This window comes from Marmota monax, unplaced genomic scaffold (genome assembly GCF_021218885.2).
Source record: "Marmota monax isolate L192 unplaced genomic scaffold, Marmota_monax_Labrador192_F-V1.1 WCK01_AAM20220418_F8-fsc00011, whole genome shotgun sequence".
Taxonomy (NCBI): domain Eukaryota; kingdom Metazoa; phylum Chordata; class Mammalia; order Rodentia; family Sciuridae; genus Marmota; species Marmota monax.
In genome coordinates this window covers 3764323-3770322 of record NW_026693082.1, presented here as the reverse complement: position 1 = coordinate 3770322, position 6000 = coordinate 3764323, and positions in this window count along the sequence as shown.

Below are 6000 nucleotides of genomic sequence, written 5' to 3'. Positions count from 1 at the left end.
CTCATATCTCCCAAGCTCTGAGTCTGATGAATGTCAGGGGCCCAGGGGTGGTTTGGGAAGATCATGTCATTGGCCCTTTATGGTGCTGACTTCGGGAGATGGGGACCATTCCTAGCCTGTGGCCCAGCTGTAATGTAGCCAAGGACAAAAATCTTGGACTTGAATTTCTGCTCTGCCACTTCCTTGTGTGTGATCTCATGCAAATCACTTAATTTCTCTCAGAATTGGTGATCCCATCTAATCTGTGTCTATAGAGTTCCTGGTTTGGCATCGAGGATATCAGTGATTGTTCTCTGTTATCCTTAATATCTTTCAGTATCAAAATACTTTGAAAGCTGGGCACCCTGATGCATACCTGTAATCCCAGCCACTTGGGAGATTGAAGCAGGAAGCTCACAAATTCAAAGCAAGCCTCAGCAAATCAGTGAGACCCTGTCTCAAAATAAAATTTTTAAAAATCAGGGGTCGGGGAAATGACTGAGGATATATAGCTTAGTGGTAGAGTGTCCCTCTGTTCAATCTCCAATGCCACACAAAATACTTTGGAAATATTCCTCCACAACCTCTCAGATCACTACAGAGCATTGATTTAGTATCTGAATGACAGAATTATCCATAGAACGAACTGAATTGAACTAGGCTTCCTCTGTTTCATTTCTCATCATTGAGAACTAGGCTGGGAAGGGCTGTGTCATGAGGACATAGACTATTGGATTAGGCATGCCTGACACCATTTATAGAATGTATGTTCCCCTTCAAGATAATGCTTTATAGTTTTTATAGCTTGATTTGTGATTCAACTATTGAGAATGGAAACAGTTTAAGTTGCTCAATGGCACATATTCAGAGAAAAATACTTCTCCAGGCTCTATTCTGACAGACTAATCTTGGTCATAAAATTTCTATCCTCAAAATTCATGAGGTGGACACGTGATTGGGGGAAAAATTATGTTTAGACCAACCACACTCTTCACAGTCTCATGGATTTGGTCATATGCCCACATTATCTTATTTCCAGCCTAAGGGATCCATATTGTCTTAGTGCATCTTCAAAGACCAACAGAGCTAGCTGATTATTTCACTTACCTTCCTATGCAGGCCTGACTACATGATTTGAAGGACCCAGTGAAAAATGAAAATGTGTAGCTCCTTTTCAAAAAAAGGGTTAAGCATTTCAGGATAACAACTGTAGAGCACTAAAACAAGCATGAGGTCCTTCTGAGCCTGGGGCTTTGCGTGAGTGAATGATGGCCCCGCTCAGCAGCCCTGCTCCTATCCCTTCATGCCTGTGGCTTTCTTGGAGACTGTCTTAGTCAATTTAGGCTGCTATGACAAAATACCTTAGACTGGGTAGCTTATAAACAACAAAAATTTATTTGTTATAGTTCTAGAGGCCAGGAAGTCCAAAATCAAGGCACCAATAGATTTCGTATCTGGTGAGGACCTTACTCCGCATACATATGTCTTCAATATGTCTTCGAAGGTCAGACCTCTGAAGCCACATTAGGGATAAGATTTCAACATATGAATTTTGAAGGAACACAAACATTCAGTCAGACCATAGCAGGGACTTATTAAAGATGTTACTGATGACAACATCTAAAATTTCAAAATCATGCTTTTTGCAATGATAAGTCTATACTCTTTTTTTCTTCAAAACCCAAGTATGTTTTCTAGTGTTTTGACTTTCTGAACCAATCATTTGGAACTTCTTTTTTTTTTTAATCAATCAGAATATACATTTTTTTCTTTTCTCTTAATCACTGTACAATAATTTCTAAATTATCCATACTTTTCTGTATCCCTTTAAAAAATATGGATACCAAAGTCAGACCCAATGCTCAGGTATGTCAGGAAACCTGACAAGTATTCAAGAGAGTAGAATCAGTCATTGTGATGGCAACATCAGAATGTGTGATTTTTCTTTCTTTGATTTACTAATATTTCTGCATCTACTGTTCATAAGTGAAACTGGTTTATAGCTTTAATTCTTACACTTTCTTTATTTGGTTTTAGAAACAAGGTTATAGTAACCATATACAATAAAATAGGCGATTTTACTCCTCTTCCTTACATTAGTGTTATGAAATAAAGATGACCTTGTTCCTCAATATTTATTAAAACACATCTGGAAAACTATATGATGATATGTATTTTGGGGAGGTAGAAAAGAAATGGAATTTTTTACATTAATTTAGTCTCCAATCAATAGATCCATTTAAGTTTTACTTGAGTTAAAAAGTTTTAGCTGTTTGCATTTTTTAACTATTTTTAAATTTTATTTATTTATTTTTAAATTTATATATGACAGCAAAATGCTTTACAATTCTTATTACACATGTAGAGCACAATTTTTCATATCTTTTTCATGTGAAAAATTGTGCTCTATATGTGTAATAAGAATTTAATTGGAATTTTAAAAAGAAAAAAATCAGAAAATTAAAAAGAAGAAACAAAAATCCAAATTTCTATTATAATTTTTTTCAAAATATGTATTTTCTTGGGAAGATAGAAGATAGAGTAGAATTAGGGAAGAGGATATATTTTTTATCAGTTCTTTTTAGTTATACGTGACAGTAGAATCCATTTTGATAAAATTATACATGCATGGATCATTTCAATACTTTGATATGTATGATCAACTTTTTTTGAATGAAGAAGGCCTTTGGTGAGTCCATTAGTAGAATGGACCCAGCTGAGGAAAGAATCTCTGAGTTTGAGGACATATCAGCAGAAACCTCCCAAACTGAAAGGAAAAGAGAACAAAGACTGAGAAAAATTCTAAAAGAACAGAATAGCCAAAGACTGTGGAACAACTACAAAAGCTGCAATGTGGGACTAATGGTGAGATCAGTGCATTAGTCGGCTTTCTGTGGCCAGCACAAAACATCTGAAATAGATAACTTACAACAATGAAAGGTGTCTTTGGGCTCACAGTCCTTTCAGTTCATGGTTGACTGGCACATTGCTTTGCTTTGGGGCTGTGGTAAGGCAGTACATCAGGGTGAGAGCATATGGGAGGGAAAGCTGATAACCACCACCACCACCCCCCCAAAAAAAATAACACAAATGGCTCTCATACCTTAATATTTTGAAAATTTCTCTTCTTAATCTTAGAGAAAACTTAAAGGAAGTATAGTTGATATGCTAAGAAAGAAGAGAAAATGAAATCATAAAATGTTCCCTCTAACCTTAGTAGGCAGAAAAGAGCACAACATATAGAAAAAAATAACAAAAGCAACAAATGGAAAACAGTCACAATTATGGTAGATATTAAGCCAACTGTATTAAAAATCTCTTTGAACACTAATGGTCTCAATGCACCAATTCAAAGACACAGATTGTCGGGGGCTAAAAACCAAAAAAACAACTCTAGATATAAAGACACAACCAATTAAAAGTAAACAGGTGGAGAAAAATACCATACTAACACTAATCAAAAGAAAACAGGAGTGATTATGTTAATTTCAGATAGAGCCAACTTTAAATCAAGGGATATTGTCAGGCATAAAGAGATTCAATACATAGTGATAAAAGGGTCAATTCTCCAAGGAAACATCCCTAACATGTATGCACCTAACAAGAAGGCATCAAAATACATGAGGCAAAAACTTATAGAGCTCACTAAAAAAAAGATGAATCCACTGGTATTATTGGAAACTACAACAGGTATCAAAAATAGACAGATCCAGTGAGCAAAAAACCTTTGAGGACATAGTTGACATCTGTAAACTACTTCATTCCAAACAAAATAACACACATCCTTCTCAGATGCATATGGAACATTCACCAAGATAGACCATGTTTGGGGCCATAAAATCATAACTTAATAAATTTTAAGAAATAGAAATCATACAGTATTTGCTCTCAGACCATAATAGAATTATACTTGAAATATATAGCAGAAAGATAACTAGGAAAAAATGCAAAATATACATACTTTTTAAATAACAGATGTCAAAGAAGAAATCTCCAAAATAAATTTTTTAATGTTTGAATTAAGTGAAAATGAAAACACAACTTACCCAGTTTGCAGGAGGCAACAAACCAGTATTCTGAGAGAAACTTATGGTTTTGGAAACATATATTAAAAAATAAGGAGGCTCTAAAATTAATAATCTAAGCTTCTTCCTTAGTAAAGTAGAAAAAGAAATCAAAACCAAAGTAAGTAGAAGAAACAAGAGCAGAAATCAACAAAATTGAAACCAGAATATCAATAGAGAAAATAAATGAAACCAAAAGTTGGTTATTTGAAAACATAAATAAAATTGATTAATCTTTAGTCAGCATAGCTATGAAAAAAAGGCCACAAATTACTCAGAAATGAAAGAGGAGACATCATTATATCCCATAGACATTAAAAGTATATTAAAAGAATACTATGAACAACTCTATGTCCACAAATTTATAACATAGATGACGAAATGGACCAATTCTTGAAAGACACAAAAGTCACATAAGAGGGCTGGGGTTGTAGCTCAGTGGTGGAGTGCTTGCTTAAAACATGTGAGGCACTGAGTTTGATCCTCAGCACCATATAAAAAATAAATAAAAATTAAAAAGTTATAAAACAAAGTTACTTAAGAGGCTGACAAGCTGAAGAGACTTCTATTAAAGAGAATGAATCAGTAATTAATAACCTTCCAAAACAGAAACCACCAGGCATAGATGGATTCACTGGTGAATGCTACCAAACATTTGAGAGAGAAATTAAACCAATTATCTGTATCTATTATGTAATAATGGCACCTGGGTATTTGATTGCTTTCCTTATGTCTGCAGACTCTTTGATTTCATTTTGCTATTTAATAATTTAGTCAGGATAGGCTAGGTTATGATACAGTAACAAATCTCACCAAACTTTTCAGTGACTTACCGCATGGAAGTTTATTTCTCATGCAAAGTCAGCTGTTAGCCGAAGGCTGACAGCTTTTCAGAACGGTTTCTTTCACGACATGTAACCTATGGCTCCTAAGTTGCAGAGGCAGAAGAAAGATCTTTATAAAGGACTCATACCTACTGGCCTGGCATTGGGTGAATTGATAGGAAATTTTCACAGATCACTTACATTTGTTGCTAGAACGTACACTTTGGGGCCGGAACTCTTCAGATGTCTGTATTAACTGTCAGGCAGGAAAGGAATGTAAAATGCCTGTGTGCCCAGGAAGAGAAAAAGGACACAAGATTTAGTGAACACATAGCATTCTGTCCGTCACATTTGCCACATCATATCATCCTTGAGTTTTATTGATTGTGTGGTTTTGCTTTATTTATTTATTTTTAACTATTCTCTAGTGTGAAGAGACTGGGAGGCATCCTGTTCCACTGAGTTAAATTTCTTCTAATCAAGTTGGTTGCCCGTCTTGGGCATGCCTTTCTGTCTGCTTATTTCTCTTGCTCCCTCCCTCCCTCCCTCCCTCTCTTCCTTTTCCCTTTCTTTTCTTTTTCTGTCTCCCTTGCTCCTTCTCTTCCTCCTTCTCTCCCTCTTTCCTTCTTCCTCTCCTCTTCTCCTCCTTCCTTCTCTCTTTGGTGATTTATTTACATAGTTATCATGTCATTTATTTTCATCTTGAACAATTCAGTTCATAATTTAATTTTTGACTTTTATATTCACTTTTTTCCACACTATATCTACAAATCAGCTCTTTCTCCCCCAGATTTTGTCTTGTGGGTTGAATAGTCCATGTGTGTGTGTGTGTGTGTGTATGCGCACATGCGGGCTCACACGCGCACGTTTAATATGAAGAATGTATTTCTGGAGAGTCTATCTGGGGTCTAAGTAGTATTGGCTAGAACATATAATCCTTTTCTCTGAGATTTTGTTAAATTCTCACACCAGGATTTACAATGCCCATTGATCTTGGATCTCTAGCCACCAGATGTTCTCAGGTTTGGGACAGTTTCTTTAATAAATTCACTTGGTTTTTTGTTTTTTTTTATAGCTACCACTCTTTAGAAGAGAAGATGAAGATGCCACGTAACTCGCTGCTCTTCAGTGAG